Source organism: Schistocerca cancellata, chromosome 6 (genome assembly GCF_023864275.1).
Source record: "Schistocerca cancellata isolate TAMUIC-IGC-003103 chromosome 6, iqSchCanc2.1, whole genome shotgun sequence".
Taxonomy (NCBI): Eukaryota; Metazoa; Arthropoda; class Insecta; order Orthoptera; family Acrididae; genus Schistocerca; species Schistocerca cancellata.
The window spans coordinates 561,768,091-561,793,907 of NC_064631.1; the positions used below are offsets into that span (position 1 = coordinate 561,768,091).

General features: G+C 39.1%; 1 non-coding gene across 1 annotated transcript; it reads left to right on the forward strand.

Annotated features, from left to right (window-relative positions):
- Positions 1 to 2,520: 2,520 nt before the first annotated feature.
- Trnas-cga (transfer RNA serine (anticodon CGA)) lies at positions 2,521 to 2,595 on the forward strand. Its single transcript has one exon. It is a non-coding gene; the product is annotated as a tRNA-Ser (tRNA).
- Positions 2,596 to 25,817: the final 23,222 nt, after the last annotated feature.

A 25,817-nucleotide genomic window follows, 5' to 3' on the forward strand; every position in this document is an offset into this window, starting at 1 on the left:
TGATTTTTGAGAGCGGATGATCTGGACGTGTGTCCATCAGAGACCCAGTAAATTTGTAAGACTGGATGTCATGAACTGTTATGTATATTAAGATTTTTGAACAATATTAAGGTAAATACATTGTTTGTTCTCTATCAAAATCTTTCATTTGCTAACTATGCCTATCAGTAGTTAGTGCCTTCAGTAGTTTGAATCTTTTATTTAGCTGGCAGTAGTGGCGCTCACTGTATTGCAGTAGTTCGAGTAACGAAGATTTTTGTGAGGTAAGTGATTTGTGAAAGGTATAGGTTAATGTTAGTAGGACCATTCTTTTGTAGGGATTTTTGAAAGTCAGATTGCGTTGCGCTAAAAATCTTGTTTGTCAGTTTAAGCACAGTCATGTATAATTGTTCAAAGGGGACGTTTCATAGCCTCTTTCATTTCCTGGCAAAAGTTTTCTTTTCATGAATCGTTAGTTCTACTTGAAGTTTCTGTCGCTTTACGCCATTCTTCTCTCCCTGTATCTGGACTTTAAGCATTTCACAGGTAGAACACACATCTGTTCTTGGATGACCGAAAGGATAATTAAACACTTATTTATAGCACTGAACTAAATATTTATACTTCACTTCTGCTTCAGAACTGCCCTTCTTTTTTACCTCTTTCAAATAAAGAACTAGTTCATATTTTTGTAAATATTACACACACAGTTTAAATATATTTAAGGAACTGGAAAAATGGAAAGATACATTGTCTTTTTTCCCATCTTCTCATAATGAGCCACTCAAAATGGGCAGCTGCGAACATGATCTTCCATGTTAGCCTTTGTCTGAGGTTTTATACAATTGGTTTGACGTAATTAGCCCTTTAAATCTCTTGGAGCCATCACACCTTGCTGTTCAAGGCTGCAGATTCAACGAAGTCGGGATGGTATTACTCCGTGTAATGAAAGAAAGGCAACCTTACACGCTACCTTTTCACAGCATCATATTTCACCTGAAAAACCAGAGTAACATCAATGATGCATCTATAATGAAGTAACAGTACTGAAAGGGCTTCCTCAATAAAGTGATAAGCTCATTGACCAGTGTTATTGACAGCTGGTGCACTGTACGCCTGTAAAATATTGTGTAGCTACCCCTGTATCGTATTTAATTTTCAGGGATTTGTTTCGCATTCATGACATTAAGAAAGTGTTTTGTTACTGATGTTTATTTATTACAATCTTACCGTTATTACTGTTCATTATTATTTGTATTTATTATTTTCAGTATCATTATTTGTATTGCGTACTATTGTTACTACGAAGAAGTTTACCTGTAGTGAAACACAACACTGTGTTCCTTAATAGGCTCATCCTGCCGAGATCGCCTCCTTCGACATGGGGTTGCTGGAACAAAACCAGCCGGAATATGTGTCCTGGAAATTTTTATTTTGCATTTTATTGTCGAGCTACAGAATAGTATGTCTACTTTCCGTGGAAATCTTGGCCGTGCAAAAAACCTTCGGGGCCTTTAAACGGAAGCATAACATGTCATGCGTTAATGTATGATATAGTATTACCCACTAATAATGTAGGTTAGAGCATAAATAATTAAACCATTATTTTAATTTACACTCATTAAAACAAAATGATCTCTACAATAAAAACTTGCAAATATTATTCCTATACCTGCAATTGGTACCAGTTGTGCGGGCAGGAACAAATTTTCCCCCGTGGTTCACAAGAGCTTCGCATGCGGCTTTCTTACGTTGAATGAACTTCCTCCTCCAAGTTTCAAGACCTCGACGCCTTTTTGTAGCACGTCTTGATTCAGCTGCACTACTACTATCCATTGTAGACCAACAAAAACTTTATAAAATAGCTGAAAAAGTTCCGTGGTTTCTTGCAAACACGACTAGCTGATGAAACCGGAAATCTGTGCGTGCGCTCCTAGTGGGCAATTCCGCAAGGACGTGTGCTCTCCTGCTACTGATCTCGCTTAGACAGGGCGTGCTTGGTCAGCACCAAAACATCACAGGTCAAGAACAGGTGCTGTTTTGCAATTTTCTCCACACGATTCTACGAACTTCATAATGGACATTTATGTTGTTTTGCACTGCAAATAATTTATAGCTGTGTAAAGAACTCTATTCTGAAACTTCCTGGCAGATTAAAACTGTGTGCCCGACCGAGACTCGAACTCGGGACCTTTGCCTTTCGCGGGCAAGTGCTCTACCACCTGAGCTACCGAAGCACGACTCACGGCCGGTACTCACAGCTTTACTTCTGGCAGTACCTCGTCTCCTACCTTCCAAAGTTTACAGAAGCTCTCCTGCGAAACTTGCAGAACTAGCACTCCTGAAAGAAAGGATATTGCGGAGATATGGCTTAGCCACAGCCTGGGGGATGTTTCCAGAATGAGATTTTCACTCTGCAGCGGAGTGTGCGCTGATATGAAACTTCCTGGCAGATTAAAACAGTTTTAAGTCTGTAAAGTTTGGAAGGTAGGAGACGAGGTACTGGCAGAAGTAAAGCTGTGAGTACCGGCCGTGAGTCGTGCTTCGGTAGCTCAGTTGGTAGAGCACTTGCCCGCGAAAGGCAAAGGTCCCGAGTTCGAGTCTCGGTCGGGGGCACAGTTTTAATCTGCCAGGAAGTTTCATATCAGCGCACACTCCGCTGCAGAGTGAAAATCTCATTCTGGGAACTCTATTCTGGTCTCAACTCGTTTTCAGTCGGAAATGGACTTGTGTGGTTTTGCATGTGCCTTTTTCAATTTCACTAAAATAAACATATACACAAATACATCAAAAGTACAATCGGTTTCTACACAGCTTAAAAAGCATCAAAGTCACGAACAATTTATAAGGTAAAAGAAACTTAATGGATTCTACTGTACTAGCCACAACTGGCCACATACTAGCTTATATAAGCAATACTCTAAGCAGATGTACGCTCTTGGAGAAATAAAGCTGTGCTCTTAGGAATTTCAGGTGGTTGTGGAACCAAACTTGAAAAAAAAAATTAATTCCGGGGGATTGTATTACTTTGCAGATATTAGGTAAACAATTTTGCAAACGTCCACTATTACCATCTTCTCTTGTCTCCTTTCTTTTCTTCCAGTATCTAATCGCATGTGTTTTACAAAGTTTCCACGATTTAGGGCACTGCAGTTAATATGTCGCCGCCAAGCCATCCAAATGTAAATTTTGCGTGCTATCCCTAAACCACTTCATTTGGAAGTCACAATGATTCCTCCAGTCCACGGCCCTCACCTCCCACTAAAACACACACACACACACACACACACACACACACACACACACACCGCATCTCTCCCCCCCTCCCAACCCTACCGCTTTACGCCTCTACAACCAATCCAACTTGACCTAATCGAGTACTCTATCTTCAATGATTCCGACGTTGACACGGTGCTGAAGTTCAACACCACTTCCTTTTCTTTTAGATCCATTCATGCGGTCGCTCATTTGTAACTTCAAACATTACAGAATGAACGAAACTGCACTCTGATGAAAGAACGTGGATTAAATTTAAGAATAAACGGAAATTGTCCCTGATGTGAAAGGATTACGTGCCTGAGCGACACGCCGTAGAGATAAAGCAAAGCCCCCTATTCATGTCCCTCCAAACGCGAGGGCGAGATAAGTGGCGTGCTGAAGCGTGTGAACAGTGTCACAAAGCGGCGAACTGCGATATCCTCCCTCTGAGTCCCACCTCTGATCCCCTTAAGCCAGACACGTCTCATCTGGCAGCCCGCAAGCTAATTCGAGTCAGGGAAACGTAGCCTAGTCACATTTCGTGCATGAATTGTCATCGGGATACAGCACGGTACTGGGACATGTAAGCTCTCTATGGTAGCGCAAAGCGTTTGTTTTAGGGAGGAAGTGTCATAGGAGATGAGCATGTGGAGAAAGGATGTACCAACAAAAGAAAACTAGATAATAATAATAACAATAATAATAATATTATTACCACATTAAATAACAGAAAGCACACGATTAGCAGTTTCAGATTCCGTATCTATATGTGTAGTGAAGCTCGCTAGTATTGTTTCGCAAATGCTGCCGAATTATTTTGAATCGACTACGTTCTTTCAGCGGAGCCCACGTGTCGGAAACGCTTAGTAGCGTCACTTTTAAGAGGTGTACTATATCTTTGTTACAGTACATAGTAACCCACAGGGAAACGAAGTTTCACTGAACACAATACGACACGCTCCAACGATAGTTACTTATCGTGTTCGTTAGCTAATTTTGTGTCCAGTTTAACAAATTCACAACAAAAATTATGATGTAGACAGGTTAATTAAATAAATGGAGCAGAAACTTCTGAAATACATGGATTTATCAGACTACATGCTGAAGTTTGTAACTGACGAAATGATGGAATTCTGGTATCTTGCAAGCAAAGTAAAACGTGACCTAAGAAGCGGGAGGAATATAAGAAGCAGACTGACACAAACAGAGAGTGCATTTCTCGCTATAAGACGACTAGGCGTGTCAAACATAGGCCGTAAATGTAGGCAGAAATTTCTGAAAATGTAGTCATACAATTCCATGGTGTAGAAAGTAATTATGATGTGCTCCTTCAATATATATTACGTAAGATAAGATAGACTCTAAAAATAAAATATAGTAAATAAAGTGAAATTAAAAATAAAAGGCATGTGGGAATGTACATGATTCTCCCTCATTATCACCTATAAAACTGCGTAAGTTTACCAAAATATGTTTCCGTTTGAAATTTAGCCCAATTTACCTCCCATTCTATAAAAAGTCTATGTATCATCAAAATAACGTACCTACAAACTATTATCCAACATAAACTCGTATGCTAAGCTTTGACTAAACAGAACCTAATTCCAACTGAACTGTAACTGGTCTGAATGCAACGCGTCTTTATATTAAATGCGGAACTGAAGTAAAACAATTATCTGGCCCTAATCAAAATTTCCACTTACCTCGCGTCTTGACAGCATTGTTGCAGATTTCTCGAAAGCACAATAGCAAACAGGCAACGGCTACGCTGCTAGTTTTAAATAAAATTTCCAAACTGTATTCAGACTGTTGCATATAATATGGTGCAATGTAGTAATGCGAATGATAAACCTCCTTTAGACGTTGGGATGGGGAGACTGACTATTCCTATGAAATGATATTCCAAGACAACTATTTTAGAATGAATTACGTAAGGTATTAAAAAACAAAGAGTAAAACTTCGTGTGATATTTACACATAATGCCGGCCGGAGTGGCCGAGGGGTTCTAGGCGCTATAGTCTGGAACCACGCCACCGCTACGGTCGCAGGTTCGAATCCTGGCTTGGGCATGGATGTGCATCATGTCCTTAGGTTAGTTAGATTTAAGTAGTTCTAAGTTCTAGGGGACTGATGACCTTAGAAGTTAAGTCCCATAGTGCTCAGGGCCATTTGAACCATTTTTTACACATAATATTTACCTGAACAGTAGTATACTTAACAAAGTGAACAATGATTTAAAAAGGGTACAGTGTTAACAGAGAATATCTATAAAAGCCAAACAGCTTAATCAGTTGATATATTAATTCAGGATTCAGGGAGGTGGGGTGGTCTTTCTCACAGCCGTGTGTAAGTGAACAAAGTTAACTAGCTGACAGTAATCATTCCGATAAACTAGCTGCACAGTGCTGCAGTCTTACCTCAAACTCCTTTTTTTAATAAATAAATAAAGAATATTATTCAAAATGAATATTCTTTTCGCCTTTCAATATATACATCATATTCATCTTTGCTGCCCGTTGCAATAAGTCTTTTGTCATCTAACTGATACAATCACAAGTCAACAAAACACTATTTGATTCATCCATCAGCTACCACACTTCAACTAAGAATGGATCAGGCTGCTCATAGGCAAAGACTGTGCCACAAAAGGACCAAAGACGGTTTAACAGTAACATAACTTGGTCTCTCTAACGTGCACATCGATAACATAAAAAACATCAAAATGACTTCCCCACCTTACAAGCGTAACAAAATATGCAGTATTTATGAAGAGCTACTAAAATACATCACATAAGATAAGATAAGATATTCTAAAACTAAATAAAACAAAGATAAAAACATAGATAAAAAATGAGAGTCCAGATAATTCTTCCATGTTATCAATTAATAATCGCTAAATGAGGGTACATACGTTTCTCTACAAATTGTTAGCACAGTAAATCTAGGTCAAACTGGAATAGGTAATGTTTCATTATGGATATAAAACAGACTGAAAGTTGCCTAAAACATTATACTTTTTACACTTGTTTGATCGATAAGAAAGTTATTGGGATTATTTTTGATGTAGTTGTAAATTTCTACTTCTTCAAGGATACTACTTTTAGGCAGTGTATGCAATATTGCAAGTACTGAATCTATGTTATTGTTTGTTCTCAATTCAATATTTGCTTAAGGTCTGTCTGTCTACCTAATATGTTATTTAAATCTGTCATTGAATGCCCGACCAATTTGTACAATATAACATCTTGTGCATGACACACATTCTTTTCTGTAGACCCCATACCTTGCAAACTGGATGGTTCTACCATTTCTGTGTCTGATTTTTTCCCCTATTGTAATGTCTGTTTGAAAACTGAACCCTATGTTAGTTTCCTTACATATCTGGGCCATGTTGTCCGATCTGCATCTGAATAAGGTAGTTTGGCAAATTTAATGTATTTCTAATTGACACTTCCTCTTTCTAGTGTAATTTCATCAGTTACATCCGCACCTCTGTTTCAACTTTCCCCTCATATAGTTCTGTGATCATTTCCTCAATGAAACCATTGATAAGAGCCACTCCTTGTAAGGTAGCGAGTTATTTTTTATTTCAGGATCTTCTAGCAGTAGGTTACATTGTCTATGTACCAAAGAACTGAAATGGGTTTGCTTCTGGCACACTAGATGGCAGGAATCATTACTTATTGTACGATGCTTGTTGGCGGGCTTATGAAATTTCCCAATTTCTGTTAGCTGTTGATATTTGAAATCTTGAGGACTGCAAACATTATACTTCTGTTAACTTCTAATTCTTTCGAAAAATTTAGGCTGGAATACAACCAGTTAAGTTGATCATGCATTATGTCTATGTCAGTAAAAGATCTGAAACTTTCCCTTTGAATGTAAAGAAAGATTGTGCTGGTAAACTTCTACGTGATTTGATACAGAAACAGCTGAGTAAACCTGAACGTACTCAGACACTTCTCTCTTTACTTATTCTGATCATTTCTAACTGACACACAATATCTTAGTGCAACGCAATCTGACTTTTAATAATCCCTACAAAAGAATAGCCCAGACTAACAATAACCTACACCCTTCATGAATCACTTACCTCACAAAAATCTTTGTTACTCGAACTACTGCAATACAACGAGCGCCAATACTGCCAGCTAAATAAAAGATTCTAACTACTGAAGGCCCTAACTACTGATAGGCATATAGGTAGCAAATGAAATATTTTTATAGAGAAAAAACAATGTATTTACCTTAATAGTGTTCAAAAGTCATTATATATATATATATATATATATATATATATATATATATATATATATATAAATAAATTCTTGACATCTTGACATCTATTTTGACAAATTTCCTTTTTCTGATGGACACACGTCCAGATCGTCCGCTCATATTAACATCTCAAAACTCTGGCATCTCTCTCCCCACATCCACCACTGCTGGCGGCTCACCTCCAACTGCCCAAAGCTACGGGCTGTTCACGTCCAACAGCCCAACACTACACTAGCGAATATTCCAACAATGGGTCCAACCAGCCACAGACTGCACACAGCGCAGTCAGTGATTTTAATACAGAGCGCTACGTGGCGTCACCAACATAAAACCTAAACAGCCTACTTACAGATCTTACAAAAAATACAATGTATCGTCAACTCGTCGTTTGTAAAATTTTCAAATGTGTGTCGATTCCTAAGGGACCAAACTGCTGGGCTCATCGGTCCCTAGCCTTACACACTACTTAAACTAACTTATGCTAAGAACAACACACACACACACACACACACACACATGCCCGAGGGAGGACTCGAACCTCTGGCGGGAGGGGCTGCGCAATCCGTGACATGGCTCCTCAAACCACTCCGAGCGGCCATGTCGTTTGTAGTACCGAATTCTATAGGGGATAGGAAAAATAATGTGAACAGTGGTAGTAATGGGACGGTTGTGTTTGACGGTCAACAACGCAGGTAAGGCACATTTCGCGCTGGACTATGCGTGTTCAGTACGGACTGGGCATCAATGCAGGTTGTTTACGAGTAGTGCATACTTCGTACTTGCATTCAGCGACCGAGGTCGACGTGCGATGGAAGACCTAACAGAGCCTCAAAGAGGGCAGATTGTGGGGGCGCGATTAGCTGGGGCATCAGTAACCAAGACAGCCAACTTATTGAATATTTCAAGAGCAACTTCCATCAGTTTGTTGACATGAAATATTTTATAACAATTCCTGTAGCATTGCACTTATGATGATTTTTGAACGATCTTTATTTCACTAATAACGTACAGAATCTTGTTTATTCCCTGCAGTCGTCACAAAAATGCAATGCGAAATGTCTATTGACTGACGAAAACAAACTTTATCTTTACACCGGGCTCAGATGATAAAAGAAAAATTAATGCATTCAGGCACTTCACAGTAATTAATAGTTTCATTGAAACAAAATTGGGATGGAGTAAGTAATGATCGTGCTCGTTGTTCCGCGTACTATGCTGCGCACCAGGCATACTTAATCAAATTCATAAACGTGGTGGTGCAGACTGATAACGCACAAATGACTGAACATTATAAATATCGTTTCGCTGCTAAACCTGAAATGACAAAGAGCTATTGGTCACTACACTGTCTGACAGTTTCCTGAAAAATGCTTTACACTGTTGAAAAATTTCTTTATCGAGAACCACACCATTAGTTTTGAGTGGAATCCAAATTATATCAACAGTCTTTTCGTCGTCGTTCTGAAGACAGAGATGTTGTTACGTCCAGAGAAAGATCCAACAAAAGCAATAAATTAGTCTCTGCAACTGGTAAGAAGATATTTCGAATGTAGAACTGAAACTTCATCTCTCCCATTTTTCCAGATTTTTCTATATGACTACAAAATTTCTGCAGCTAATCAGTCCTTTTTAAAATTTTTGGTTCTATTTTGTCTTGAGGTTCCTGAAGAAAGACTTAAAGCTGCGGAAATAGTACTCCGCTGATACTTATCACTGGCGTTGTTGCCATAGCGTTCGTCGACTGAAGAGCGACTATATCTTTCTTTTTTTTTCACTCGAAATAATAAAATGCGTTTTGCACGCAGTTCTTGCACGAAACCTGACTGTTCAGCTTTATACACTGTGTTTTAGAGAATGACAAGAAACTTGGCCTATACGTCAGCTACGAATTCTCTGTAGTATTATACATTAATTACATCTCCTCTACACGTTCGCTTGAAGTAAACTTCGTAATTTTGCTACTTCCTTTTCCGTAAAATTTCCTGAATTCCTTTAACTAGATCGAAGAAGCCTGGAAATCAGTAATGTACATCTCACCTGCAGTTCAGATGGCCCAGTCTCATAGATCTTCCTTGGTAATAGTGCACTGACTCTCACTAGCAGTTCTAAATCCTTAGAACAGCTTTTCTTTCACTCTTTTGGGAGTTTCATTGTGGCGGGTATTTCGTTCTGTGTGTAAATATTTCTTCCATTTATAAAACCCGCCTTCAGGTTTTACGAAACGAATTCAGCTTTGTACACTGCTTAACTTTAAGCGTTTTCTCCCTCCTTCATTTAACCAGAAAAATCACAGCCTTTCCTTTCTCACAATTCATGGAATCATCAGAGTTATTTTCTGTTCCTTTGTAAGTAGGCTGTTTAGGTTTTTATGTTGGTAACGCCATGTAGCGCTCTATATGAAAATCACTGACTGTGCTGTGTGAAGGCTGTGGTTGGTTTGTATTGTTGGAGTAATATTCGCCATTGTAGTGTTGGGCAGTTGGCTGATAACAGCATGTAGCGTTGCGCAGTTGGAGGTGAGCCGCCAGCAGTGGTGGATGTGGGGAGAGAAATGGCTGATTTTTGAGAGCGGATGATCTGGATGTGTGTCCATCACAGACACAGTAAATTTGTAAGACTGGATGTCATGAACTGCTATATATATTAAGACTTTTGAACAATATTAAGGTAAATACATTGTTTGTTCTCTATCAAAATCTTTCATTTGCTAACTATGCCTATCAGTAGTTAATGCCTTCAGTAGTTTGAATCTTTTATTTAGCTGGCAGTAGTGGCGCTCACTGTATTGCAGTAGTTCGAGTAACGAAGATTTTTGTGAGGTAAGTGATTTGTGAAAGGTATAGGTTAATGTTAGTCAGGGCCATTATTTGTAGGGATTATTGAAAGTCAGATTTCGTTGCGCTAAATATATTATGTGTCAGTTTAGTGTTGATCAGAATAGGTAAAGAGCGAAATGTCTGAGTTCAGTTCTGCTCAGCTGACAAACTGCCTCTTGGCTTCTGTCTCGGGTTCTTCGGCCGACGTTCATCTAATGATTTTTCTGACGTTTCGCCAGCACGAGTGGCTGGCATTGTCAAAGCTTCACCCTCCATTGCCGGTGGTGAACTGGAGGCGAGCTCGCGGCCGCAGGCTATATGTACCTGGCGCGCCAACGTCCGAGGGCTTCTCCGCGGTCATTTCCGGTGCGGCTCTCCTCTTGCTACCTGCGACGGTCGTTCGCTGCAGTACGGGAAGCCAGGATCCGTTTACCTTAAGGCTTTCCTCTTTCTTGTTGAAACTGTTCGCGTGTTTCTGGATTTCTACAGCTTCTCTGAACAAGCTCGTGTGATAGTGCTTCTCTACAGACAGAACTTCCGTGTCGGCGAATTTTATTACGTGGTCGGTCTCATTCAGTGCGTGTTCTGCCACGGCCGATTTCTCCACCTGCCCCAACCTGCAATGTCGCTTATGCTCTTTGATCCTGGTGTTAATGGATCGTCCAGTCATTCCGACATAAACTTTTCCGCATGTGCAAGGTATACGGTATATTCTCGACATTGCAAGTGGGTCTCTTTTCTCCTTCGCCGATCTAAGACACTCTTCGATCTTCCTTGTCGGTTTGAAAATCGTCTTTACACCGTGTTTGCGCAATATACGGCCGATTCTGTCCGTCACTCTGGGAATGTATGGCAGAAAGTTGTCAACCTCACTGAACGGCAATTGACCGAAGAGGAAGTGTCTGTTCTTCAAAAAGGAAGGGAATTTCGCTATCATCCCGAGAACTATACCTATGGAGGACATCATTGCCAACACCGAAGCAGCCATTCGGACCCTTCCTTGTGAAAGGGCAGAGGAAATACGCACTGAAACAGCCAGGATACTGCGCCGAGCAAAATCACCAGCTTGCAACCTGAAGAAAGAAGAGGTACAAGCCATTAAGAATCTCAACGCCGACAAGAGTATATTGGTACTGCCTGCCGATAAGGGGAATGCGACCGTCGTAATGAAGACCGAAGATTATGAGCAAAAGATCCGAGACGTCTTAGATCCGACGACGCACCGAAAACTAAGCGCAGATCCGACGCAGCGTATCACTCGGAATACTAATCGATTAATCAAGGCATCTTCTCTGCCGGCGGACATACAGAGAAACCTGCGCAACACAGAAGCCCTACCACCTCGGCTGTATGGATTACCCAAGATCCATAAGAACAACGTTCCACTGAGACCGATAGTTAGCGCTCCTGGCTCACCAACGTATAAACTGGCGAAACACTTGGCCTCTCTGCTCCAGCCACACGTGGGAAAGACCGACACATACATTAAGGACTCAGGACATTTCATTGAGAAGCTGAAGAAACTGAAACTTGCGCCAAACGACATCCTGGTCAGTTTTGATGTTCTTTCGTTATTTACGAAAGTGCCACTCAGCGACGCTCTGGAGCACATCGGTTCCATGTTCCCGCAAGACATCAAAAAGCTCTTCCATGCATGTCTCACCACGAGCTATTTCACGTGGAATGGCGATTTCTACGAACAGCTGGAAGGCGTCGCCATGGGTAGTCCTCTCAGTCCAGTGGTGGCCAACTTCTTCATGGAACAATTCGAAGCACAGGCACTGGACTCGGCGACTTGCAAACCTAAGGTGTGGTACAGGTACGTCGATGATACTTTCGTGGTGTGGAGCCATGGTGAAGAACAGCTCGGTGAATTCCTGAGATACTTGAACAGCCTCCATGCCAACATAACATTTATCATGGAAGTAGAAAAGGACAAGAAACTGCCATTTCTAGATGCGCTGGTCACAAGGGACGGCGAAAACCTGGGACACAGCGTGTATCGAAAACCGACACACACGGACCGATACCTGCACAAACTGTCAAACCACCACCCAAGCCAGAAAAGAGGCATGATTAGTACGCTCGTAACGAGAGCAGGACGAATATGTGAGCCTCAACACCTCAAACGAGAAATGCAACACCTGGAAACTGTTCTGAGGAGCAATGGGTACTCCACAAATTACATTAGAAGTGTAACAGAGCCAAACACTCGGCGAAGTAAGGAACCAGAAAAAGAAATGTCGGGTACGGCCTTTCTGCCATACATTCCCAGAGTGACGGACAGAATCGGCCGTATATTGCGCAAACACGGCGTAAAGACGATTTTCAAACCGACAAGGAAGATCAAAGAGTGTCTTAGATCGGCGAAGGAGAAAAGAGACCCACTTGCAATGTCGGGAATATACCGTATACCTTGCACATGCGGAAAAGTTTATGTCGGAATGACTGGACGATCCATTAACACCAGGATCAAAGAGCATAAGCGACATTGCAGGTTGGGGCAGGTGGAGAAATCGGCCGTGGCAGAACACGCACTGAATGAGACCGACCACGTAATAAAATTCGCCGACACGGAAGTTCTGTCTGTAGAGAAGCACTATCACACGCGCTTGTTCAGAGAAGCTGTAGAAATCCAGAAACACGCGAACAGTTTCAACAAGAAAGAGGAAAGCCTTAAGGTAAACGGATCCTGGCTTCCTGTACTGCAGCGAACGACCGTCGCAGGTAGCAAGAGGAGAGCCGCACCGGAAATGACCGCGGAGAAGCCCTCGGACGTTGGCGCGCCAGGTACATATAGCCTGCGGCCGCGAGCTCGCCTCCAGTTCACCACCGGCAATGGAGGGTGAAGCTTTGACAATGCCAGCCACTCGTGCTGGCGAAACGTCAGAAAAATCATTAGATGAACGTCGGCCGAAGAACCCGAGACAGAAGCCAATAGGCAGTTTGTCAACAAGTCGCCACGAAAGCCTTAACAATTCTGCTCAGCTGTTTGAAAATCAAATAATGAGAGAGGCTTATCAGCACAATAATTCGTTAAATTTTCTAAGAGGACGTTTCATATGTCGACCCTTAGCAGAGGATACCTCACTGGAATCTTCTGATTTTTTTCTTGTTGTTTCTGTAATTAGTGTAGCTATTGTTTATTGATAGCTCGTAATTATAGAGAGAATTTCCTTTGTAGTTGTAATTTTTCAATGTTGTACAGTAAAACAGTTATGGTATGCATGTAGATTTGCACCAAGTATTTCGCAGCTGCGCTTGCAATTAACTAGATATTTTCAGTGCTATGTTAATGTGTTTTCTTATTTTGCTGTTCAAATTGTGCTTTTCTGTGTTATCGTGTTTAATATTGTGACAATAATGGCGTGTGAAAAACGTAACACTAGGCTCCAAAGTAAACTGAGAAATAATAGTGACGACGAGCGTAGCTTATCAGCACCACTGTGTAATGAATTAACAGACATTCAAAGTGGTAATTTGGAAATTGTGCATAAGGAAATGGAGCGGGCGGCAAATAATGGCTTAGACAAAGAAACAATTAGTGAACAGGGAAGCATTATCGATCGATCGGTCGGCAACAGCTCGCCTCAGGAATCCGAAATGACAGGACACAATCTCGCAAATACTGTAGATTCAGGTTTTGGGTCCTCACTGTTTTCTCAAATAAGTCAAGACACGTTTTTTGGTTGTCAAAATGTGAATGTTGGCGGTGCAAATGCACTGCCGAAAAGCATAGAGGAACAGATTCCAGACACAAATACATTATTATTGCAATTAATGCAACAAATGAAACAAAACCAGAGACAAACACAGCAACAGTTAGACACAATGGAACAAAATCTTCAAAAGTTAGACACAATGGAACAAAATCTTGAAAAGTTAGACACAACGGAACGAAATCTTCAAAGGTTAGACACCACGTTTGAACAAACACATGAAGATTTAACTACTGAGTTACATAATATCGAATCGAATTGTCAAAAAGTCTGTAATGACGAAAAAACACAAATTTGTGAGTATTTTCAACCTATTTTTCCGCGGCCTGAAAATGCATTACAGAATCACGAAGCAGCCATAAAAGAACTACAAACTATTGTTCATGAAAATCACGAGACATTGCGGGCTAAAACTGACTCAGTTGCATCTACCGATTCGGTTACGGTACTTGCAAAAACTCAGGAAAACTTAAAGGACACAGTAGATACTCTGAAAATTGGCTCAGAAAGACACATGGCGGAAATTAGCTCATTATCAGAGAAAGTAGTCGAACTTTCGGATCAGCTAAATAATTTATCTACGAAGGTAGATGATAATCTGAATGACACAAGACCGGTAGTCTTTAATAATACAGAAGAGTACGAAAAAATTAGGAAATTCAAACAAAACCAGAATCAAATTAATACGCAACACCAAAGAGAAATCCGGGAAGTACAAGATCAGTTGACACAAGTAATACAAGAATTACATATTTCAGAGGACACTCACACTCCAATACGGGAAGAGGGACATAGAAATACGGAACAGCCACAAAATAATAACACAGGACACTTCGGAAATTATGAAAGAAATTGGCAAGGTACACCGAATTTTGAGATGGAACCGCCGAAACGACGTAACAATGACCGACATGCAACTCGCCGACATGATGATTTTGACTATAACCTGTTTATTACTACACGTAAATTCAAAACATTTAAGAATTCTCGCAACGACATTCATCCACAAGCATGGCTTCCTCAATTCTCTCATTGTTTCCTCCCTACTGGTCATTAGAGCACAGATTATAATTTGTGTATGGCTACTTAGAGATTGAACCAGTTGTAAGAATACTATCGGTCATTCACGATTGTCACAGTTAAGGAGAATTTTGTCATGCTTTCCTCTCAGCATATTGGTCTCAAGGTACACAAGACCAAGTAAAACATAGCATCATAATGATGAAACATTTCGAACAATCGGAATTTTCTACTCTTGTCAAATATTTCGGAGGCATGTTACATAATAATCAGTATCTTTAAAATCCATACAGCCCCTCAGAACTCATCCACACTTGCTTAATCAAATTGCCTGATCATTTACGACATATTATTTTGGCAGGACGTTGCAAAGACGACATTGAAGCTTTTCAGGGACTGTTACAAGAATTGGAAATTGACACTGACAATCGCGGAATGCGAAAACAGGAACCCAACAATTACAGGTCACATCCATCACAATTCCGCGATGACAGAAATAATAACTGGACACGACAAGGCTATTCTTACAAAGTAAATCGTGACCAAAACAGACACCACCTGTATGACAACCGATGGCAGAGTAGTAATAATTACAGGGAAAGATCACCTCTCCGCAGTAATGACTATCACAAAGACAATCAGAGAAACAGACAATATGGGAACCAAAATAATTATTATCAAGGGAGACAGAATAGCATCAGACGCAACGGTCCACCGCGTAGTTACGATTCAGGGAGAAATTCTCCACCATATGACCAACAAAAAAGAAACTATATAAACTACTGACAAAACGACAGACCTGAATTTCATCAGTACTGGCGGGATTCAAACAGGGCAGGGCCCTCTCAACAAGGTGATTTTGTAGAAGTTAGATCTCTAAATCCCAATAACGACGCGCGCCAACAAAGAGACAATAGGCAATGACTCACACCGCTGGGAGCCACAAAAACGTACTTACGAAGCTGACGACGTAGCTGTCGTGGCTAGTAATTACGTAAAAATAGAAGGCATTAGGGACATCTTACTCCAGGAACACGACGTAAAACATAACAACATTGCATATCCTGTGATTCTCATTACAGTAAATGACGTAAGATTTACGGCAGTACTTGACTCTGGCAGTCCCATTTCAGTAATTAGTGAAACAGCCTTTAGCAAATGCAACAAATCGAACGATTGCCCCACACTTCCGTTATGTAAAATTAAATTACAAGGTACAATCGTTGGAAAAAGTTTAGATGTACGCCAACAAACCAACTTAGAATTCTTTTGTCAAAGCCACAGCTTCTCTATGAACTTTCTTAATGTTCCATTATTGTCGACGGACATTATATTGGGAGTAGACTTTTTGAATGAATACAAAGCAATCTTAAACTTCCGCGATGCTGAAATAAGTTTAGAGAAAGTAGGTAAGTCAATAGCTTTGAAATTTGAAGATTGGCTCTCAAATCATGACGAGGAAATTAATCGGCTTTACCTTCTGTTAGACAACAGTTCGGAATTTTCGACGGAACTAGACACCAACAATCACTCTGCAAGTACTGACAGGGATGATATCGACGGCATATTTGACACTAATGAGTTAATTCAGAATAAAATTCAAACATTTGAGAATTGTAATGACGCTGATAGGCAAGACCTTTTTGAGATTTTACAAGCACGTTCCACAGCTTTTACTCACAAAACAGGAACAATCAAGGGATTTCAATACCAATTTCGTGTTCGTGAGCATACTAAATTTTGTGTTAGACCATATGTAATTCCAGCACATTATAGAGACTGTGTTAGAACAGAAATACAATCTATGCTTGACGAGGGCATTATTGAGCCTGCAGTAAGCTCATACAACAATCCCTTACATGTTGTTGAGAAGAAAAATGGATCGATCAGGCTCGTCTTAGATTCGAGACAAATCAGTACTATCATCATTCCTGAAACAGACAGGCCGCAAACGATGGAAGAACTTCTTCAAAATTTTTATGGTGTAAAAGTGAAGTCTTCTATTGATCTCAGATCCAACTTTTATCAGATCGAACTTCATCCAGAATGTAGAAAATACACAGACTTTATTTTTTCGGCGTTTGTTATCAATTTCGGAAACTTCCTTTTGGTTTGAACATTTCTTTGGCAGCGTTCATTCGCGGGCTAAATTCCATATTATCTGATTTCTTAAAACGTCACATCACCTTATATGTGGACGATATTATGATAGCAGAAGCCTCATGGGAACAACGTAATCGCATCCTCAACAGCTTGTTACGTATTTTTGCAGCATATGGAAATACAGTTAAGTTGGAAGAGTCTGAATTCGGTAGGTCAAAGGTGAGGTTTTTGGGACATATTATTTCTTCTGAAGGCATTCAGCCGGATCCTGAAAAGTTAGAAGCAATCAGAACCATTCCAGTTCCATCCACAAAAAAACAAGTCCGCAGTTTTCTAGGTCTCGTAAATTTTTACCGTCGTTTTCTGAATATGCAAATTCTAGTTACACCAAAACTTTGTTCTCTCACTGGAAAAAATACTATTCGGAACTGGGACGAACAAGCACAGTTGGAATTCAATTCTGTGAAAGAAGCGTTACTTAACACGCCAATACTAGCTCATCCAGATCTGTCACAAGATTTCTGCCTTAGCACGGATTCTTCTAAAGTCGGTCTTGGTGCCTATTTATTTCAAGAAGCCATAGAAAATGACACTTATGTTCAGAAAACCATTGATTTTGCTAGCCGAGTGCTAACAAAATCTGAAAAAAATTATTCCGTTACTGAATTAGAAGCTTTAGCTATCGTTTGGGCATTTAACAAATTCCGTTATACAGTGATCATCGTGCATTACAATTTCTTATGTCTTCAAAATTAAATCATGACAGATTAAAACGTTGGGCACTGTTTCTGCAAGAATTCCACCTCACAATAGTCTACATTCGCGGCAAGGAGAACATTGTTGTGGACACACTACCACGCGGACCGATTGGGCTTGAGAAAAGTAACACAGAAGGCAACCTCGAGAAAAATTTCAGTATTCTTTACATTCAGAAAGTCGCCTTTGAAAACCTCATCACCACATCTTTAAAGGACATTGCTCATGAACAAGATAAAGATCCGATTTGGAAAGACATCAAAAGTAAATGGCATGAAAAGACACACACACAGATTCGGCATTATTATCTGGTTAGAAACAACATACTCTTAAAACGCTGCACTGTTGATGACAAGCTATGGTTACTTTGCATTCCTGACGATTTTGTTAATAAGCTCATTTGTTACATTCATTTCAGCTATGCACATTTTGGTCCACGAAAATGTTATCATATTCTTCGGACGACTTGTTATTTTAACAATATGGAAAAGAGAATTCGAAGAGTCTTGTCTATGTGTAAACTTTGTCAAAAGGCTACACAATCTACTGTCTCACATCGTGCTCCGGTGTTTCCTATCATTCCTTCTAAAATAAAAGAATTTGCTGCTGTTCGTCTCTTGGGACCCCTTGTCAGAACATCGGATGGATTTTCGTATGTTCTAGTCGCTGTTGAACTTACTTCAAAATTTGTTTCTTTCACTCCCTTACGTAAAGCCACTGGACGGTCTGTATCCAACGCCTTTGTTAAAAATTTCTTACGTGAAGTTGGACACGTTAGTAAAGTCATTTCAGATAACGGACCGAATTCAGATCTGCTGTTTGGTCACGCATGCTTCGGAACCATAAAATCAAACCTGTTTTTATTTCATTGTACTCACCACATTGTAACCGGTCTGTCCAGATTATGAAAGAAATCAATAAGCTTTGCAGACTTTATTGTCACAGAAAGCATCAGCATTGGGACAGATATTTACACTTATTTTAAAACGTGCTGAATGAAATGCCTCATGACTCCACTGCTTTACCACCTATTCTCGTACTGAAGAATGAAGAACCACTGAACAGAATCAGAGAGGTTGTACCTTTCCCGAATACACGTTAACTTCGACACAATGACATAATTGATTTGGCTATTAAAAATATAAAATCTGCAGCAGACGAAAGGGGAAAACTACACGGTAAAGCAAATGCAAAGAAATTATATATCGGTCAGAAAGTTCTCATTAAAGCTCATTCATTGTCACATAAGAAGAAACACTTGAGTCACAAATTCTTTCTGATTTACAATGGACCTTACAGAATCCGACGTATACGACATGATAATTGCGTTGAAGTTGAAACTCTGTGTACTAGGAAGAGTAAAGGATTGCACCACATTTCACATGTAAAACCGTTTATTGAAAGATAATCTGCTTTTTAACTTAGTCTTTGCCATAAAATTTTTCACTTCATGCATCTAGTACGCATTGTCACACTTAGAAACTGTTATCATGCAACAATGTTTTGTAGCTAACTATCTAATCTAGAACCTAGGGAACATATTTAGAGAGTAATTACCACTGCATTGTGATAGTGAACAGAGGACACAGTGTTACTGTGTGTGTGCATTCTTGCTTGTTAGTTGCACGATTACGTAACGACTATAGGGTTTACATACTTAGAATATATACTGCTAATAAGATTTTAATGCAACATTTTGGTTTACTTGAGAAGACATTCTTTATTTGAAGTACTTTCTTTGAGATTAAAGATGACTTAGTATTTGGTTTATTTGACAGCTGCACGATTATATCACGACGCTACTGATGTGTGACACAATTTACATTGTTGCTTTTGTGCTGTATCTGCTTTATATCTGCACAGTTTTTTTGAATTCTTCTGGAAAGTAAAACATGTTTTAGTAATAACTTTTGTGGTATAGCTACAAGGAGACAGCCTTTTTTGTAGTACAACAATACGCTACAGTGTAGTGCTTTCTTAATCACGGAATTATAGGTAATAACTACGGTATCTATACGCATAGCATTTCGCTTTTGTTTATTACAAGGTAAGTACATTGACTTCCACAGAACTTTGCTTACGGACGACGAGAATTACGACACTTGGCACATTTTTACCCTTAAGTAATGACAGAGATTATGTTACAACAAGACGCACAACTTAGCGCGGCAGTACACGTATTTGAGCGATTAATTTTGTACTTAAAACATTTATTTTTAAAGATTTTTGAGTTACAAAGAAAGTTTTCCATGATACGTTTCATTCCATTGCTGTAATCTGTAAGACCTGAGGGTATAAATACATTAATCCTCAGGGGGATACACGCTCACTTTGTGTACCATGTGTTTGGCAAGCACAAGGAGCCTTAGCTAATATGGTATTTGCTTATACAACTTTACACATCGGTACCATATTTCTCTAACACATAATTACACAGCTATCTGATCATTTAACTGAGAAAGACAAAAAATTTTTTTACTACATCAGTGACAGGTGTTTGCGTAATTACACAGTTGGATAACTTTACACTTACGAAATTGTATTTTGTCTGTACTTTGTGAACTGTTCATATGTTTTCGGAACCATTGTGACACTATGAGAGCTTTGAATGATATATTTGGTATCGGATTATGATTTTTAAAGTACGTTTGATGCAGACAACACTATTGAAATGAACAGAGAATTTTTTTTAGGTTTTGAAATTATTGGAGGAAGCTACGACGATTTTGAGATTTGACAGAGGTGTTATGATGTTATTATTACGATGATGATGTGTATTATGCTGTTGAGATATGTTTATGATCAATAAGCTGATGCTATATGAGGAATTTATTATGATGAGATATTGAAGAATTGTCGACGAATATGTATATGTGTAATAAGGAAAGGAATAATAAGTAGTGGCTAGGAACTCAACGAAAATTTTTTGGACACTGTTATAGTTATAGGATTTTGTTTCTACTCATTTGTAATGCAAATTCTCGACCTGTGAAATTTTTTATATGAGACTGTCACTGTAGTGCAAACTGCTGTCGTAAATATTTCGGTAAGAAAGCCAAGTGACGTTGACATAATGCCCTGTGAGTGGCCAGCTGTACCAGCTGCCTGGAGAAAAAGCCATTAGGTAAAAAAAAGAAAGAGGCCATTAACCTCACTATTGACATTCCTTTGTAGAAATCATCGCAAATATGACACACTATTACTTGGAAACATATGATTATACTGTGGAGCACATACTTTGTGTGGTTATGAATTGATGGGAAATATTCTTACATCTGCACACCTGATTATGACAAGTGTTTTTCTATGAGGCTTGAGAGAATGTCTACTGACTTATGAAATGCCACATGGCTATTGAATGATGTTTTTAAGCTTTGCTTTACATAGTTGCTTATTTCATTTGATATCTGGTTTCCAGCTGTGTTGCAGCATTGGTTATATAAAATAAAATTAAATGCATTTGCTAATGTGAACACTTTCTACCAACAGATCTATTAAATAATAATTTTATTATCCACATTCTTCGAAAAAGGAGCACTTCGAAAGGAAAGAATAATAAGAACTGACTAATAACAGTAACTGAATACACAATTTTCTTTTCAAGTACTTCGTAATTTCTTTTGTAGAATAAGTTGTGGTGCACCACTTTAGCTACATAGACATCAAGATGTGAATAGACATTTCCTTTATATGTATTGTTGTCTTTAGTGTACTATTTTTTCTGCTTGTGGGTTTGTTATGGCTCAAATGGCTCTGAGCACTATGGGACTCAACTGCTGAGGCCATTAGTCCCCTAGAACTTAGAACTAGTTAAACCTAACTAACCTAGGGACATCACAAACATCCATGCCCGAGGCAGGATTCGAACCTGCGACCGTAGTGGTCTCGCGGTTCCAGACTGCAGCGCCTTTAACCGCACGGCCACTTCGGCCGGCTGGGTTTGTTATGTTTAGATATGTTACTGCATTTGCTGCTGCTGTTTGCCAGGCATAGTGATACTGAATTTCACTTTGTATTACTCTGTTAAGCCAGTTTTACTACTGATTTATTTTTCTTGTTTGCTGCACATCGGCTCATGTTAGTTGTAATGTTGCATTTGCTCTGCTAATTTAGATATACTGCAGCTTGCTTTGCCAATTTGCATTTTTTTTTGTCATTGCTGTTTGTGTTAATTGTTTTGTACTGCTGCATTGCCTCGCCCCTTAGTGTATATATCTGAGATCAGTAGATTTAAGTTAGCTTAACAGGGGGTAGAATATGTAAGAAACTGACTATGGAGAATAGGGAAAGAATGCATTAAGAAGTTTTGCTTGCAAAATACTACAGTAAAACAAACCCTGTCCTTTCCTTTTGTATTATTCCGCTATGTGTTTGTATACCCTTGTGTATTTGTGTTCTTCCTGTCTTTATGTGTTTATCTGATACGATTTATGTTGTAGAATTTTGCTAATACTCAGCTACATTCACTATGATGAGGAATACTGTTATCCTCAAACATAATTTGCATTTAAAATATGTTATTTACTTTGTAAAGTTGTTTAGACATTATTTATTCTGTTTTGTTTTAATGCTCACGTGTGAAGTTGTAGTTTCGAAAGTTATTCAGACCTTTTACGTATTTAGTTATGTCATAACTCCTGTAACACTGATGTATATGTTTATTTATATTCTTTTGTAAAGCCCATATTACTACAAATGTTATCTGTATTGTTATGTTCTTTAATGTTGTATTTTGTACCTTTGTAATTGTATTCTTATGTTGTAAATTTATAATTGTGTAGACACCAGTTCTTCAAATTAAGTTACATTTCACTGCACACGTTTCTGTTGGTCATAGTGTATGCACAATATGTGAGAAGTTGGGACCGTTAGTGTCTGCACGTGTGTTAATAATAAAGCAAGAGACTGGTTAACAGCATTGCTGGTTCTAAGGATAATTCCAAAAACTTTGTGAGTGCACAAGTGGTGGTTTATGGACTTGCTATATTATCCGCAAGACTCTTCGATGGTGATTGTGCACTTGGACAGTCGGAACAGACGGCTGCTCGCCGTCTCTACAAGGACTGTAGTGGGTCTGCACCTTTGGTGGACCATCAATACCATTATTTCTACAAGGACTGCAGTGGGTCTGCACCTCTGGTGGCCCACCAATACCATAATCTCTACCAGGACTACAGTGGGTCTGCTCTGTGATGACCTGCCTACCAATATTCTTCAAAACTTCGACTGACTCTGCTGTGGGTTTGCTCTGTTGTTGCCCATTACCTGTCTGCATGTCAAGAGTCAGCACTGTCTTTCCGTTGGAAGGACAACACTACTTCTTCAAGACTGCATGGAAATCCACTACTTCCGTGTGCATTTTCTTTTACTGCTCTGACTTTGAGAAAAAAAAACACAGCAATTTTACTGTGATGAATGACCAGGACTGTCTTTACGGACTGTGAGAAAATTTTAGCTTTTGACCAACATTTAATCAATAAGTGCGTGCATTTGATTTCTTTGTTATTGTAATTATGAAATTTTTTTTCAAATCTGTATTGGCCACTGCCCAAAACAATTTTTAAATTTTTTTGTGGGGAGCATGGGGGCTATGTAAGTAGGCTGTTTAGGTTTTTATGTTGGTAACGCCATGTAGCGCTCTATATGAAAATCACTGACTGTGCTGTGGGAAGGCTGTGGTTGGTTTGCATTGTTGGAGTAATATTCGCCATTGTAGTGTTGGGCAGTGGGCTGTTAGCAGCGCGTAGCGTTGCGCAGTTGGAGGTGAGCCGCCAGTAGTGGTGGATGTGGGGAGAGAAATGGCGGAGTTTTGTGAGCAGATGATCTGGACGTGTGTCCATCAGAGACACAGTAAATTTGTAAGACTGTATGTCATGAACTGCTATATATATTATGATTTTTGAACACTTTTAAGGTAAATACATTGTTTGTTCTCTATCAAAATCTTTCATTTGCTAACTATGCCTACCAGTAGTTAGTGCCTTCAGTAGTTTGAATCTTTTGTTTAGCTGGCAGTAGTGGCGCTCGCTGTATTGCAATAGTTCGAGTGACGAAGATTTTTGTGAGGTAAGTGATTTGTGAAAGGTATAGGTTAATGTTAGTCAGGGCCATTATTTGTAGGGATTATTGAAAGTCAGATTGCGTTGCGCTAAAAATATTGTGTGTCAGTTTAGTGTTGATCAGAATAGGTAAAGAGCGAAATGTCTGAGTACGTTCAGTCCTGCTCAGCTGTTTGAAAATCAAATAATGTGAGCGGTTTATCAGTACAGTAATTTATTAAGTTTTCTAAGGGGACGTTTCACCTTCTAATGCATCCACAATTTCTAAAGAAATGTCGACATGATTCGAATGAATGTCCAAGAAATTAACTAACAAATAACTCTATGTACTTCAGGAGAAGTAGGCAATCTTGACTACATACCACGTTCTTCGTATTTCATCTTTGCAATGGTGAAATCATTAATTGGATTCTACATTACTGTCAAACCCTGCAACCTGCACGAAGACAGATGCTGTTGGCAAGCTTCTACGAAGGTAATACAAAGAAAATTAATTCAGTATTATCTTCATTGTTAAACTTTCCAATGTAACGAAAGCAACTGCTAGTTGTAATGGATATCAAATAAGTTGAAAATTCGGGTGACTTGTAACTGTGACTAACTGTGCCAGAGAAACTATCAACAGAAACTGAAAATCGCGTTACAAATTGCTATTACATTTTACCATGTTATATTTTTACCGATGCACCATCAGCCATGTGGTGCGCGTACTGTCTGCTACAGCTACAGTAGAGGTGTACATTTCTCAAGCTGCCTGGTGATCTACGTATTTGGCAATTTTCAATATTTTTTTTGAAATAATTACTTGCAGTGTGTCTTAGCAGCTAAAATTTTAATGTGGTGTTTCTTTTGGTGTGTTCTTCCTCTTTAAAAAAAAATTCAGGGCAGATTTCGACATGTCAGATTGGACTTTTCCCTTGCAAATTTTCAGTTGTTCCCGCTGGAGTGTACTATCTCTGACAAGAACCAAGAAAGTACGACATGTCAGTGTATTTTCGCGCCAACTGCCTCATTTCACATGTAAACAGTGTGTAAGACCATCAGTTTACTGAGATTTGTGTTAATAAGGTTAACACTGGCAATTGTTAGTGTAACTGACATTATTTCGCAAAGTACGGAGCCTCGTGCTGGTTCATGCTACTATATTCTTAAAGAGAAAAGGCTCCGTTCTGGCAATGACACATATAAATGTCGAAATATTTTAAAGTTTGACGTTTGTGGAAGTAAAATGTAAGTGATGTGTTATTTTTAACAATATTGGAATGCACTACTACATAAATGGCACGTTCGTGGAATTCTATATACAAAGTCTATGCTCACATTTTTTGTATTTCTTAACTTTTGTAGTACCACTGGATAAGGGACGTAAGGACGAAATTGCAGTTATGAAGTAAATAATCTCTAGAATCATTGGTGAATAATATGTCTCTCAAAAAATCTACATGACTGTGAACCCCAACTATAAGAAATTAAAAATTATTGTGTAATACAGTTACAAATAAAAGGAAATGTGAGTTTAGTATGATTAAAATCAGCCTACACGAATCTCTCCTTGTAAATTATAAAAGTAAAGAGAATAGCCGCCGTACCAATTAGGGCTTTCGCTGAAGTTAACCACGTGGTTGATTAGGGTGACATAACTAGTGCAAAACTGCAACCGAAATTTATTGAGCCTTTCTTTCAAGAATTAATTAACTAAAAAGAACAGTGTCTTAGGTTTTCTGTAGTACTTTTAACATACAATATTGGATAGATGCCGAAAACATTAATTGATCACGTCGTCCTAATGACACGTACGTCTTAAAAACGTTAATGTAGTTGAAGATAT